Source organism: Somniosus microcephalus, chromosome 10 (genome assembly GCF_052327205.1).
Source record: "Somniosus microcephalus isolate GS21.2 chromosome 10, FLI_Smic_1.0, whole genome shotgun sequence".
NCBI lineage: Eukaryota > Metazoa > Chordata > Chondrichthyes > Squaliformes > Somniosidae > Somniosus > Somniosus microcephalus.
The window spans coordinates 211,354,719-211,370,808 of record NC_140996.1 but is presented as its reverse complement, the minus strand read 5'-3'; the positions used below and the strand labels follow the sequence as shown (position 1 = coordinate 211,370,808).

At 48.4% G+C, this 16,090-nt stretch overlaps 1 protein-coding gene across 1 annotated transcript in view; it reads left to right on the top strand.

The window, feature by feature from the left end:
- The window catches only part of oca2 (oculocutaneous albinism II), a 707,523-nt gene that overhangs the window by 255,027 nt on the left and 436,406 nt on the right, over positions 1–16,090 (top strand). The gene's annotated exons all lie outside the window — the stretch shown is intronic.

Sequence of the window (16,090 nt, the reverse complement as noted above, 5' to 3'; positions counted from 1 at the left end):
CGGATTCGAACCCGGGTCCCTGGCGCTGTGAGGCAACAGTGCTAACCACTATGCCACCGTGCTGCGTAATGTCTGCTTCAACATTAACTTTGTATGTCCGGCAGTTTTGATAGATCGGCAACAGCTCGGTCCCGTCGGTGCCGGATATAACAAAGTTTCCTGTACAATCTATATTAATGACCTAGATGAAGGGACCAAGTGTAATGTATCCAAGTTTGCTGATGATACAAAGATAGGTCGGACAGTAAGCTGTGAGGAGAACACAAAGGGCTGGATTTTGCCTGCCCTGGGGAGGCAGGTTTGGAGGCGGGACTGCCGGGAAAATGGCAGAATAAGAACAGAAGAAATAGGAGCAGGAGCAGGCCATTCGGCCCTTCGAGCCTGCTCCGCCATTCAATGAGATCAGGGCTGATCTTCTGCCCCAACTCCATTCACCGGCCCTATCGCCATATCCCTTGATGCCCTTACTAGTCAGAAATCTACCGACTTCTGTTTTGAATATATTGAGTGACTGAGCCTCCACAGCCCTCTGGGGTAGAGAATTCCAAAGATTCACCATCCTCTGTGTGAAGAAATTTCTTCTCACCTCAGTTCTGAATGGCCTACCCTTTATCCTGAGTCTGTGGCCCCTGGTTCTAGACACCAGAGCCAAGGGAAACATTCTCCCAGCAGCCACCCTATCAAGTCCTATAATAATTTTGTATGCTTCAATGAGATCACCTCTCATTCTTCTGAATTCAAGAGACTACAGGCCTAGTTTCCTCAATCTCTGCTCATACGACAGTCCCGCCATCCCAGGAATCAATCTCGTGAACCTTTGTTGCACTCCCTCCATGGCAAGTATATCCTTCCTTAGGTAAGGAGACCAAAATTGTACACAGTACTCCAGGTGTGGTCTCACCAAGGCCCTATATAATTGGAGTAAGACTTCTTTACTCCTGTACTCAAATGCTCTTTGAGTGCATCTGCATTCCCCAATCTTTCACCATTTAGGAAATACTCTGCCTTTCTGTTTTTTCTACCAAAGTGGATACCTTCACATTTATCCACATTATATTCCATCTGCCATGTTCTCGCCCACTCACTGAGCTTGTCGAGGTCCCCTTGAAGCCTCTTCACATCCTCTTCACAACTAACACTGCCACCTAGCTTTGTATCATCAGCAAATTTGGAAATGTTACATTTAGTCCCCTCATCCAAATCATTGGTATAGATTGTGAATAGCTGGGGCCCAATCACCGATCCTTGCGGTACCCCACGAGTCACAGCCTGCCATCCTGAAAAACACCCGTTTATCCCTACTCTTTGTTTTCTGGGGGCAGGTGCTCATCCCGCCCCCAACCCGCCTCCGTGCCATCTTCCCAGGAGGTGGGTAGGTGACCCGCGCCAGGTCCCGTCTCCTGGAGGCAGTAAGGGGATTACAGCCACTTAACTGCCGGTAACAGGTAGTTAACAGGCAGTTAAGAGCATTATCCCCATTTTTCCACCAGAGGCGTGGGCTTCCCGACATTGGGAAACCCCCGCCAGGATCAGCGAGGTGAGCAGTGGGTCTGCGGGGGTCGGAGGGGTGCAAAAGTTCGCTGTGGAGGTGAGTGATGGGTGGAAGTGTGGAGAGGTAAGTATGTGAGGTGAGTGAAAAGTGATAGAAAATGTTTAATTACCTTTGTTTCTTCCTGCAGGCTTCAATCGTTGGGGATGCGGAGACTCTCGCATCTCACCGGCAGAGATGACGGATGGCTGCTGCATTCTCCGATGCAACAACCATCTAATTTCTGCTCACAAAAGAGGTTTGATGAGTCTTGAATACAAGGACTCATCAAACAACAGAGAATGTCCGTGTTTGACAGCTTCACAGAGCTGTCAAACGATGACAATTCATCTGTCAAAAAACAGATGGAACGTCATACTCTGACATTCTCTGTAGCCGGCTTCCCCTTAATTGGCCTGCTAAGCCCGCTGGGCGAGCTTAACAAGGTCAATCAAGGGAAAATAGCGTGGGTTGGTCACAAGTCGATGGAGTCGGGACTGAAACCTGACAAGCAGCAGTCCCGTCTCCAACGCGCCCCCATTGACAAAATCACGCACAAAGAGTCTGCAAAGGGATATAGATAGACTAAGTGAGTGGGCAGTGAGGTGGCAGATGGAGTATAATGTAGGGAAATGTGAGGTTATTCACTTTGGTTGGAAGAATAGAGAAACAGAATATTTTTTAAATGGTGAGAAACTTTCAAATATTGGTGTTCAGAGAGATTTGGGTGTCCTCGTGCAAGAAACACAGAAAGCTAGCGTGCAGGTACAGCAAGCAATAAGGAAGGCAAATGGCATGTTGGCCTTTATTGCAAGGGGGTTGGCGTATAAGAGTAGGGAAGTCTTGCTACAATTGTATAGGGCCTTGGTAGAACACGCCTGGAGTACTGTGCACAGTTTTGGTCTCCTTATCTAAGGAAGGATATACTTGCCTTGGAGGCGGTGCAACAAAGGTTCACTAGATTGATTCCTGGGATGAGAGGGCTGTCCTATGATGAGAGATTGTGTAGAATGGGCCGATACTCTCTGGAGTTTAGGAGAATGAGAGGTGATCTCATTGAAACATACAAGATTCTGAAGGGGATTGACAGGGTAGATGCTGAGAGGTTGTTTCCCCTGGCTGGAGTGTCTAGAACTAGGGGGCATAGTCTCAGGGTAAGGGGTAGGCCATTTAAGACCGAGATGAGGAGGAGTTTCTTCACTCAGAGGGTTGTGAATCTTTGGCATTCTCTGCCCCAGAGGTCTGTGAATGCTGAGTCTTTGAGTATATTGAAGGCTGAGATCGATAGATTTTTCTACTCTAGGGAAATCAAGGGATATGGAGATCGGGCGGGAAAGTGGAGTTGAGGTCGACGATCAGCCATGATCTTATTGAATGGCGGAGCAGGCTCGAGGGGCCGTATGGCCTACTCCTGCTCTTACTTTTTATGTTCTTAAAATGTATCGCTTTGCACTTTTCTGCATTAAATTTCATCTGCCACGTGTTCACCCATTCCACCAGCCTGTATGTCTTCTTGAAGTCTATCACTATCCTCCTCACTGTTCACTATACTTCCAATTTGTTGTCATCTGCAAATTTTGAAATTGTGCCCTGTACACCCACATCCAAGACATTAATATATATCAAGAAAAGCAGTGGTTCTAGAACTGACCCCTGGGGAACACCACTGTACACCTTCCTCCAGTCCGAAAAACAACCATTCACCACTACGATGATAGCAAAATACTGCGGATGCTGGAAATCCGAAATAGCAACAGAAAATGCTGCAAAAACTCAGCAGGCCAGGCAACATCCATGGAGAGAGAAATAGAGTCAACGTTTTGGGTCGAAACCCTTCGTCAGGATTGAGAAAAAACACAGGAAATGAAACAGGTTAAAAGGCCAGTTTGGGGGCTGGGAAATGGGGATGAAAGAACAAAAGAGAAGTGAAGAGACATTAAGAGTTATTCAAGATGAGACGAGATGGTGATCGGACTAGTGGAGACAAAGAACGGCTCTAGGTGAAGTGTGAAATGCGCTGGCAGAATGGGAGACAGCTGCCATGTGGGAGAGAGAGAAAGGGGGAAGGGCACAAAACAAAGGTGTGGATAAAAAATATATATAAAAGTGTAATAGGGGCCGAGGTTGTGATCTGAAATTGTTGAACTCGATATTGAGTCCAGAAGGCTGTAAAGTGCCGAATCGGAACCGTTCACCATGGTGAACTGTTCACCACTACTCTCTGTTTCCTGTCACTTAGCCAATTTCATAGCCATGCTGCCACTGTCCCTTTTATTTCATGGGCTTCAATTTTGCTGCATAGCCTATTATGTGGCATTTTGTCTAATATAGAAACATAGAAACATAGAAGATAGGAGCAGGAGTAGGCCATTCGGCCCCTCGAGCCTGCTCTGCCATTCAATGCAATCATGGCTGATCATCCAAGTTCAGTACCCGGTCCCTGCTTTCTCCCCATACCCCTTGATCCCTTTAGCCTTAAGAAATATATCCAACTCCTTCTTGATTATATTTAATGTATTGGCCTCTACTGCCTTCTGTGGTAGAGAATTCTACAGGTTCACCACTCTCTGGGTGAAGAAATTCCTCCTCATTTCTGTCCTAAAAGGCTTACCCCTTACCCTTAGACTGAGACCCCTGGTTCTGGATGCCCCGACCATCGGGAACATCCTCCCTGCATCTAGTCTGTCCAGTCCTTTCAGAATTTTATACGTTTCAATGAGATCCCCTCTCATTCTTCTAAACTCCAGCGAGTACAAGCCCAATCGTCCCAATCTCTCCTCATACGTCATTCCTGCCACCCCAGGTATCAGCCTGGTGAATCTTCGCTGAACTCCTTCCATGGCAAGAATATCCTTCCTCAGATAAGGCGACCAAAACTGCACACAATACTGAAGATGTAGTCTCACCAAGGCCCTGTACAACTGCAGCAAGACATCCTTGTTCCTGTACTCAAACCCTCTCGCTATGAAGGCCAACATACCATTTGCCTTCTTAACCGCCTGCTCCACCTGCATGCTTACCTTCAGCGACTGGTGCACAAGGACACCCAGGTCTCGTTGCACTTCCCCTTCTCCCAATCTATTGCCATTCAGATAATAATCTGCCTTCCTGTTTTTGCCACCAAAGTGGATAACCTCACATTTATCCACATTATATTGCATCTGCCATGCTTCTGCCCAATCACCCAACCTGTCCAAATCATCCTGTAGTTTCTCGGCATCCTCCTCACAGCACACACACCCACCCAGCTTTGTGTCGTCTGCAAATTTGGAGATATTACATCTAGTTCCCTTGTCTAGATCATTAATATATATTGTGAATAGCTTGGGTCCAAGGACCGATCCCTGCGGTACCCCACTAGTCACTGCCTGCCACTCGGAAAAAGACCCGTTTATTCCAACTCTTTGCTTTCTATCTGCCAACCAGTTCTCTATCCAAGTCAATACCTTGCCCCCAATCCCATGTGCCTTAACTTTACATGCTAATCTCTTATGTGGGACCTTATCGAAAGCTCTGAGGCCTACCTGGTCTCTTGGAGCCTCTTTTATACTCACTCCGCCGCTCCGAGATTCCCGCCGCCGCTTGCGCCGCAGTGAGGCCTACCTGGTCTCTTGGAGCCTTTTATACTCACTCCGCTGCTCCGAGATTCCCGCCGCCGCTCTCGCCGCCCTGAGGCCTACCTGGTTTCTTGGAGCCTCTTTTATACTCACTCCGCCGCGCCGAGATTCCCGCCGCCGCTCGCGCTGCTCTGAGGCCTACCTGGTTTCTTGGAGCCTCTTTTATACTCACTCCGCCGCTCCGAGATTCCCGCCGCCGCTCGCGCCGCTCTGAGGCCTACCTGGTCTCTTGGAGCCTCTTTTATACTCAATCCGCCGCTCCGAGATTCCTGCCGCCGCTCGCGCCTTTTGGAAATCCATGTACACCATGTCAACCGCAGTGCCCTCAGCAACCCTCTCTGTTACCTCATCAAAAAACTCGATCAAGTTGGTTAAACATGATTTTCCTTTAACAAGTTCATGTTGGCTTTCCTTAATTAATCCACACTTGTCCAAGTGATTGTTAATTTTGCCCCTGATTATTGTTTCTAAAAGCTTCTCCACTACTGAGGTTAAGCTGACTGGCCTATAGTTGCTGGGTTTATCTTTACACCCTTTTTTGAACAAGGGTATAACATTTGCATTTCTCCAGTCCTGTGGCACCAGTCCCATATCAATGGAGGGTTGGAAGATTATGGCCAGTACCTCCGCGATTTCTTCCTTCATTTCCCTCTGCGTCCTAGGATGTATCCCATCTGGTCCTGGTCACTTATCTACTTTAAGTACAGCCAGCCTTTCTAGTACCCCCTCTTTATCAATTTTTATCCCATTCAGTATCTCCCCTACCTTCTCCTTCCTATGTCTATGGCAGCATCTTCTTCCTTGGTGAAGACAGAGTTGACAGGCGGCCAATAAAAGTTTTAAAACATTATTTGCTCTTGGGATGTGGGCAATGCTGGTAAGGCTGTCTTTATTACCCATTCCTTGTTGCCCTATATGCTCTTCAACTGCTGTGGTACTTGTGGTGATTGTTGTGTCTGTACCTTTCTACCTAGACACAATTTAGAACTCAGAACTCAGAGATTCAAACATGAAGTGCTTTATTCAAAAAGAAGGTTCCGGAAAGTACCGAACAAAGAGAGCTAAAGCTTAACCAAGAGAACAACCACAACCATTTATCTGCTGTGACAGCGCCACCGCAGGTGGGAGGAGAACACCCAATACCTAACATATTCCTCCCCTCTTAAATGAAAGGTCCACATTATTCCTCAACAGGTAAGTTACTTTCACTGCACTCAACTAACCAAGGGTAGAGGTAGACTGCCTCAAACCCTGACTTTACCCTGGTGTTTATTCTGCCCCAGTCTTGTGGGTAAGTCGCTAAGCCTACAGATCCAAGCATCTTGGAGGCCGCCGCTCTCTGACAGGATACCGGCGGTCATCGCTGGCTTCCACAGCAGTAGGCATTGACATAGGCCTAGATAGAGGAGGTGCCTGTGTCAGTCGAAAGTCAGGAGTTTGCACAGGTGGAACAGTCTCTTTGACTTCCCGTGTTGGAGAAGAGCACTGTGGCAAAGGATGCTGGTTTGCGGTATCATCCGGAAACAGTTCAGGCCAACCAGCCATTGGAGCCTCTGTGGCTTTCTCTGCTCCTAGCAACAATTGATCTGTGTGCCTTCTCCAGACGACGTCCTCAGCAGTCTCAACCATGTAAGACACAGGGCCCATCTGCGCGATCACCGTAGCAGGAACCCATTTCGGTCCAGTGTTGTAGTTTCGAGCTAGGACGTGCCCTCCAGGATGAAACCGTCTCTCCTTGGCTCTTTTCTCTCTCCTTTCAACTTGAGCTTGTTGTTGATGATGGACAACCTGTTCTGCCCTTGGAGGTTTGAGTAAGTCAAAACTTGTCCGCAACTGCCTCTTCATCATGAGCGAAGCGGGGGAAGTTTTGGTTGTGGCATGCGGCTCGTTCCTGTAGGACAACAGGAAGCTGTTCAGACGTTGGTGGATTGAGCCCTGACCTTGCGATGCCTTCAAGGCGTGCTTCAAAGTTTGCACGAACCTTTCTGCCAGGCCGTTAGTAGTGGGATGATAGGGCGCAGACCTGGCGTGTTGGACACCATTCTCATGCAGGAAGGTTGCAAACTCCTGTGATACAAATTGTGGACCGTTGTCACTTACGAGTTGTTCCGGTGAGCCATAATGGCTGAACATCTCACCAAGTTTCTCAATTGTTTTCTCTGCTGTGGTAGACCTCATCACAGCGACCTCTGGCCACTTGCTACGAGCATCCACAATCACCATAAACATCTTCTCTTCGAAAGGACTGGCGAAATCCACATGTACTCGCTGCCACACTTCTCCAGGCCAATCCCAGGGGTGTAGGGTTGCCAGCTGTGGAACATTCCGGACCCTTTGATATGGGGAACATGTTTTGGCTTTCTCCTCAATATTCCCATCGAGACCTGGCCACCAGAAGTAGCTTCTTGCCATTTCCTTCATCCGAACCATCCCACTGTGGCCTGTATGAAGTTGTTGCAGTATAGGTTCCCTCAGAGGTGACGGAATGATGACACGGCGTCCCCAAAGAAGACAACCTGCCTGGATGGAGAGCTCATTTCTTTTTGAAACGTAAGGTTTCAAACTAGGAGAATCTCCTATAGCTCTCCCTCGAATGACATCGTCCATTACCTCAGACAGGACTGGATCGTTGCGGGTGTACCTTCGCACCTGAACTGCAGTGACAGGTGCTCCCTCCACTTGTCTAAAGTAGAAGATGCCTATCTGATGAGGCTCTGGGGGAGTAACAGGCAAGGACAGCCTCAAGAGACCGTCTGCGTTGCCGTGCAAGTCTGATTTGCAATATTTGATGTCGTATGTGTGTCCTGACAACAGTAAAGCCCACCTTTGCATCCTGCTTGCAGCAAGAGACGGAATTCCGGTGTGGGGCCCGAAGATTGAAGTCAATGGACAGTGGTCCATCAGGAGTGTGAACCTTCTCCCAAACAGGTACTGATGAAATTTTCGAATTCCAAAAACGATTCCCAAGGCCTCGCGCTCAATCTACGCATAGTTACTCTCGGCCTTGTTCAAGGTGTGTGATGCGAAGGCGATAGGTTTCTCTTCCCCAGAAGGCATGATGTGGGATATGACTGCTCCCACACCATATGGTGATGTATCACATGCAACTGCACAGGTAGCTTTGGGTGAAAGTGTGTCAGGACCTCCGACTTCAGCAATGCTTTCTTTGCTTGGGCGAAAGCTTCGTTGCACAGTTCAGTCCATTTCTATGTTTTGCCTTGACATAACAACTGATGTAACGGCTTCAGCAATGTTGCTAAGTCTGGAATAAACTTCCCATAGTAGTTAAGTAGCCCCAGAAATGAACGTAACTGGCTCACATTCTGGGGTGCTGGGGCCTCTACGATCACCTTGACCTTTGACGGCGCCTTATGCAGGCCAGTAGCGTCAATCACATGCCCCAGGTACTCAACTGAAGACTGAAAGAATTCACATCTGTCCTTACGAACCCTGAGTCCGTACTCTTTCAGTCGCTGTAGTGTCGCATCCAAGTTCAGAAGATGATCCTCCTCATTTGTCCCAGTGACAAGGATGTCATCCAGGTAGCACTGGACTCCTGGCAGTCCACTCAAAATCTGATCCATTGTCCTTTGGAATAGAGCAGGGGCCGACGTAATTCCAAACAGAAGGCGGCAGTACCTGTATAGCCCCTTGTGTGTCACAATTGTCAGCAGCTCCTTTGATTTGGCATCGACATGCATTTGTAGATAAGCCTGGCATAAGTCTATTTTGCTGAACTTTTGCCCTCCGGCCAGGCCCGTAAAAAGATCACCAATGAGGGGAAGAGGGTACTGTTCCGCAGACAGCACCAGGTTAATAGTCACTTTAAAATCCCCGCAGATTCAAACAGATCCATCCTTTTTCAGGACAGGAACAATGGGTGTGGTCCATTTGCTCACGCTCACAGGCTCCAGGACTCCATTCTTGACTAAGGCCTCCAAGTTAGCCTCAACTTTTGGCCTAATTGCATAGGGTACAGGTCGGGCTTTGTGAAACTTCGGCTTGCTGTCAGGTTTAATGTCCAGTCTCACGCTGATCTTTTTCATGCTCCCAAGTTCACCATTGAAGAGTTCTGCATGTTTGTTTAAAACTGCTGTCAGACCTGACTCCCCTTTTGACATCATGCGGACTGCAGGCCAGTCCAGTGTGATTTTCTCTAGCCACGCACATCCCAGTAGAGATGGGTAATTTCCCTTTACCACATATAGTGGCAGTTTTGCAGTCTGTCCATTCAATTTAACTGTCACCTCAATGGCGCCTCTCATGGCCACAGGTTCGCCGGTATACGTCTTTAGCACAATGTTTGTTGGCTGAAGGGTAAGATGCTTTAGCATTTTGTTGTAGACAGTGTCTGAAACAAGGGACACAGCCGTGCCCGTGTCCACCTCCAACCGCACTGATTGTCCCTCCACCAGTGGTGACACCCAGTAGCCATTTGGACCACCTGCAACCGTCAGTATGTGCACCTCTTCCTCCTCAGAGGTGTCGCTCCCCTCTGTTTTGCTTGTTCCATCATACTGCACTGAATGAACACTCTTTTTCTTCTCTTGTCCAAATACAGACATTTTGCTTTCATGCCTCCCAGCTGTGTCTGTTCTTTTTTTACCTCTACAGGCCCGTTCAATGTGACCTTTTTTTCCACAATTTCGGCATTCCAGCTCCGTACACCAGCAGTCATTAGCGTGATGGCCCGTTTTCCCACAACGGTAACATGTGCTGTTCCGCGCACCTTGAGACTCAGACGACACCCTGTGAACTCTCCCTGTTGAACTCAACTGGTGAGCCTCCTTTTCCGCCATCTCCATGGAGACACTAACTTCTATGGCCTTTTCAAGAGTAAGGTTGTCCTCAGTAAGAAGGCGCTTCTGTGTGGCTGCACTTTGCAGACCACACACAAGTCTGTCTCTAATGGTGTCATTCAGCACCTCCTTGAACTCGCAGTGTTCTGACAACCTTTTTAAAGCAGCAATAAACATCGTCACTGATTCCCCCTCCTCTTGATTCCGTTTGTGAAATCTAAATCTCTCAGCAATAACCAGAGGTTTTGGTGAAAAATGTGCTCCAAGAATTTCCACTATGTGTTTATATGTTTTAGTTCCTGGCTTATCTGGCTGTACAAGGCTGTGAAGTAAGTTGAATGCCTTTGCTGCCAGTATACTCAAAAAGGTAGGCACGACCTTATCGTTTGCCACCGCATTCGCCAAAACAAAATAGTCAAAACGTTCCGTATAAGCGCTCCATTGCTCAACATTTTCATCAAAATCACCGATGTTTCCGAATATAGTAGCCATCTCACGTTTGAAATTTTAATTTCTGTTACTCACTGCACCCGTAATGTTAATGTAATGCTGCAATCTCTGTTCCGAGTGTTTTGTAGTCGAAAACAAGAAAGTTCCCACAACGCAGATTCATCCGATTCATCCGATCCTTTCTACCTAGACACAATTTAGAACTCAGAACTCAAAAATTCAAACATGAAGTGCTTTATTCAAAAAGAAGGTTCCGGAAAGTACCGAACAAAGAGAGCTAAAGCTTAACCAAGAGAACAACCCCAACCATTTATCTGCTGTGACAGCGCCACCGCAGGTGGGAGGAGAACACCCAATACATAACAGTGATGGTACTCCCACAATGTTATTAGGCTGGGAATTCTAAAATATTGACTCAGTGACAATGACGGAACAACAATTTATGTCCAAGTTGGGATGGTGTGTGACTTAGAGGGGAACTTGGAGGGGACGGTGTTGCTAAGACGTTTCTACATTTGTCCATCTTGGGTGGTAGAGGCTGTTGGATGGGAAGGGTTGTTGAAGCAACCTTTGTGAGTTGCTGTAGGGCATCCTGCAGATCATACATACACCAGCCACAGTACACCAGTGATGGAGCGGTGGTTATAGAGGCCAGTGACAGGGGTGGCAATCAAGGGGACTGCTGCATCCCAGATGGCGTCGAGCTTCCCGAGTATTGTTGCAGCTGAATCCAGCCAGACAAGTGGAGATTATTCCATCGCGCTCCTGACCTTTGCCTTGTTGATGGTGAGGCATGAGGAGCCAGGAGGTGAGCCACTCATCACAGAGTACCCAGCCAGTGCCCTGCTCTTGTATCCATGGTGCTAATATGGCTGGTCCGGTTAAACTATTAGTCAGTGACGACCACCAAGATATTAATGGTGGGAAACTCACCGGTTACGGTGCTGTTGAAGGCCAGGCAGATGTTGTTGGGGCTTTTGCTTATGGGAGAAGGTCATTGCCTGGCATGTATGGGGTGCGAATGTTACCAGCCAGTTGTCAACTCAAACCTGGGTGTTGTCCAGGTGACTTCTGTAGGCTGCCAGGTGCTGCTTTATTACTTAACTCTGCTAAAGGCCTGCATTAGAAGTAGTTTTCTGAACTTTTAAAGTTGGTCCCTAAACTGATCTGAGACCATGAGAAAGACTTACTGTGCAGATTGGGAATGCTTCAACTTGAAACCTGTTACTAAATTGAATTTAGCTCTGAAGTCAGGGTAGCTTGGTGTATGAATAATAGGGATCGGCTTATCAGCAGTTAGCTTCGATTCAATTCCAAATCATGAATCCCTGTAATTAGCATTGCCACAAGACGAAGAAAAATAATCAACCAAATATGACCTCATTGTAATGTATCTAGTTATAAAACAAAGGGATGGCCGAAAGGAAAGTCTGACTGAATTTTAATTTTCTTCTTTCATTTTCATGTATTAATTGAAACAGAAGCACTCTAGTTTAATGACAGCTTCCAGGGCACCAGGAGTCCCAGCGCATTACAGAGCTGATTCAAGTAGAAATAATGGCCCAGATTATGCTGGAGCATGGATTCTTGCAATGTGCCCCGATTGTTAGACTTTTTCCCCTCACTGTTCAGCTCGAAAATGGTTTGCCCTGTAAGTTAGAATCATAGATTTACAGCACAGAAGGAGGCCATTCGACCCATTGGCCTAGAATTTCAGTGTGCTGTGAGGCGGGCTATTAGGTGGGCGGGGGGCAAAAATCCCGAATTCGGGGGTCCCGACACCATCCCGCCCAAAACCCGCCTCCACATAAGTTTCAGGGGAGGTGGGTACCCGCCCCGCAATGGGACCCGCTGACCCGAGGCGGGAAGGGATTAGTACCAATTAACTGCCAGTTAACAGGCAGTTTTTAGCCTAATCCCTATTTTGAGGGGTGTCTTGTGGGATTCCCGATGGCTCCAAACCACGCCAGGTTAGAGCAGGCGGGCCATCGGGTTGAAGGACTTGGAGGGGTCGCGATGTTGGTGTTCAGCTAAGTGATGGGTGCATGAGTGCAAAGGTAAGTGTGTTTGGTGTGTCTAAAGTGTGTAAAGAAGTTTAAATTACCTGTACTTACCTTAACAGCCTTTCTTCCTGTAGGCGTCGGGAGTCCATCACTCAGCCAGCACTGAAAGCAAAATGGCTGCGAGATGTCAAAAGTGACAGCCTTCAGCTTTTAGTGCCGGTGACAGTTCTAACTGAGTCTGCGAAGAAGGACTCGGGTTAGAAGTCAGACTGTCAGTGTTTGACAGCTTCAAACAGCTGTGAAACACTGATATTTCATCTGTCAAAAACTCTTGACAGATGAAATTTCAGTTTGTGATGTCACCTGTTGCTGGGTGGCCCTTAATTGGCCTGCTGAGCCCGCTGGGCAGGCTCAACAAGGTCAATTAAGGGAAAATCGCGTGGATTGGCCGGACGTCGATGTAGGCGGGACTAAAACCCGAAAGTTGTAGTCCCGCCTCCTTCCTGACAGCTTAATGAAAATCGACCCCATTGTGTCCGTGCCGGCCGAAAAGGAGCTATCTAACCTAATCCCACTTTCCAGCTCTTGGGGCTAGAAATTCAGTAGGCTTTGCGCCCAGTTTTCGCCCAAAGAGGGCTTTTGCGCCACTTGCTGAGCTTTCGCTGATATTCAGCGCTGCGGTAATGGCGGCGTTAGCCAGTAGCGCTGTGCCGCCACTGATGACATCATCGGTGTGCGCAGTGCCCCGCTACCGCCCCGCTACCGGCCCGACCGCCATATTGAGTTGCGGCCGCCTCTTCCGCAGCGGCTGCAAACAGCGATCAGAAAACGGGGCCGTACTGTAGCGTTAGTGGGGCGAGTTAAGGCGGATGTGCGGCCGCCCGCTTTTTCGGCGGCCGCCTGCTCGCACCTCCTTCCCCGGCCTCCTCCACCCCCCCCCCCCGCGGCATTGCCGGCTGTTTTCCGGGAGCCCGACACTTCTCCGTGGTGCCGGGCTCATTTGCCGGCACTAGCAAGCGGCGATCTCGCTGTTGCAGGCACCTCCCCCTTAAGAGAGGGAGGAAGGCCTGCAGTACTGCAGCCTGCCGCTCCGCAGCGGGTGGCGCTGCGGCACCTAGCGCGCCGATATTCAGTCTCAGCGCCCCAAGCGGGGGTGCCGAAACCCTTGAATAGCGGCCGGCTTCGACGTGGGGCGCTGAAACTGAATTTCCGGCGGGCGCAAGTGGCTCCGCGCGCAGCGGTAACTTCTGGGCACAAGCGAGCTGGCGGGCCCAAACTGAATTTCTAGGCCTTGGTCCCTAGCCTTGTAGGTTACGGCACTTCAACTGCATATCCAAGTACTTTTTAAATGTGATGAGGGTTTCTGTCTCTACCAGCCTTTCAGGCAGTGAGTTCCAGACCCCCCACCACCCTCTGGGTGAAAAAAGTTCTCCTCAACTCCCCTCTAATTCCCTGGTTATTGACCTCTCTGCTAGGGGAAATAAATCCTTCCTATCCACTCTATCTCGGCCCCTCATAATTTTATACACCTCAATCAAGTCTCCCCTCAGCCTCCTCAGTTCCAGAGAAAACAACCCCAGCCTATCCAATCTTTCCTCATAGCTAAAGCTCTCCAGTCCTGGCAACATCCTCGTAAATCTCCTCTGTACCCTCTCTAGTGTAATCACATCTTTCCTGTAATGTGGTGACCAGAACTGTACACAGTACTCTAACTGTGGCCTAACTAGTGTTTTGTACAGTTCCAGCATAACCTCCCAGATCTTATATTCTATGTCTCGGCTAATAAAGGCAAGTATCCCATATGCCTTCTTAACAACCTGTCCTGCTACCTTCAGGGATCTGTGGACATGCACTCCAAGGTCCCTCTGTTCCTCTACATTTCTCAGTATCCTACCATTTATTGTATATTCCCTTGCCTTGTTAGTCCTCCCCAAATGCATTACCTCACACTTCTCCAGATTGAATTCCATTTGCCACTTTTCTGCCTACCTGGCCAATTTATTGATATCATCCTGCAGAAGTTGCTGGAAGTGCGAGCTGATGATTGAATGAGACTCCACAGTTTAAGGGCTGGATTTTGTGAATGGAGGCGAGTTGGAGGCGGGACTGCTGCTTGTCGTGTCAATGTCCTGCCTCCATCCTCGCCTGACCATTCAGAGGGGTTTTCCCCTGATTGTGCTTGGTAAGCCCACCCTGCGGGCTCAGCAGGCCAATTAGGGAGGAAGTCACATACAGATCATGTCAACGTCAGACGTGCTATCTGTCAAGACTTCTTGAAAGAAGAAATGACAGCATTTCACAGCTCTGTGAAGCTGTCAAACATTGACATTCTCTTTAGTTTGATGAGCCTTTGTGGTGAGGACTCATCAAACCTTTCAACTTTGTAAATTTCACATGTCTGTAGGATCGGAGGATCCAACAGCCATTATGTGAAATTGACAAGGAGAATGTCGGCTCTCCCCATCCAGCGCGGCTAAAGGCTGTAGAAAGAAAACAAGGTAAGTGCACACTTTTTTAAACTTCATCACTCACCTTACATACTTACCACTCCACACTTGCACCCATCACTCACCTCTACACCTTACTTCCAGGTGTCTGCGACCGCCGCAGACCTCCTCCATGTCTCCTCCAACCCGGTGGGGTTCTCTGAGGTCGGGAAGCCTTCACCTGTGAAGGTAAAATGGCACTAATCCTTTTTTCTGCCTGTTAACTACCTGTTAACAGGCAGTTAAAAGGATTAAATGCCTTTCCCACCTCCAGGAGACGGGACCTGAAGCTACACATCTTCCCATCTCCTGGCAAAAGGACACGGAGGCGGGATGGGGGCGGGTTTGCCATCCGCCCCCACTTTCTCCGATTTTACCGGCTGTCCTGCCTCCAGGCCCGCCTTCTCGGGGCTTGGAAAATCCAGCCCTAAGTTATTCCCATTTTGGCATTGCAGGAACATAAACCTAGTCATTAAAAAGGTACCTACTCTGTTAACTAACAGCCCTAACTTTCTGCGGCGAGTTTGATTGGTAATTAATAAGCAAATGTGGCAATTTCATGAAACTCATGGGGAAGTTCAGGGCGAGTTTCTGTTTTCGCGAGGCTAATGGCAGATCGACGCAAATCGTCCAGCAACGTCTGGCGATTCGCAATTCACAGGGTATCTCTTCCTCGCCACAAGTTGCGAGGCGATTTAAACATTTAAAAATGTTTTATTCATTCACAGGATGTGGGCGTCGCTGGCAAGGCCAGCATTTATTGCCCATCCCTAATTACCCTTGAGAAGGTGGTGGTGAGCCGCCTTCTTGAACCGCTGCAGTCCGTGTGGTGAAGGTACTCCCACAGTGCTGTTAAGGAGGGAGTTCCAGGATTTTGACCCAGCGACGATGAAGGATCGGCGATATATTTCCAAGACAGGATGGTGTGTGACTTGGAGGGGAACTCTCGCTTGTTGGAGATATTTTTTACATACTAATAAAAGCGTGCGCATTAAACTTGCCGTTACTTTGACAGTAAGGCAGTGAGGCATATACACACATAATTAGAGGCTGTTGCAGGACACATGTTGGCTGTTGGCTGTGCAGTCGTGTGTGCTTCTGGTCACGGTGTGATGTCACGTTGTGTGATTGTAGTGTGATGTTACATTGTATACATCCAGCAAGTGCCATATTATCAGCCTGCTGCTGCAGTTTGTATCTGCATTAG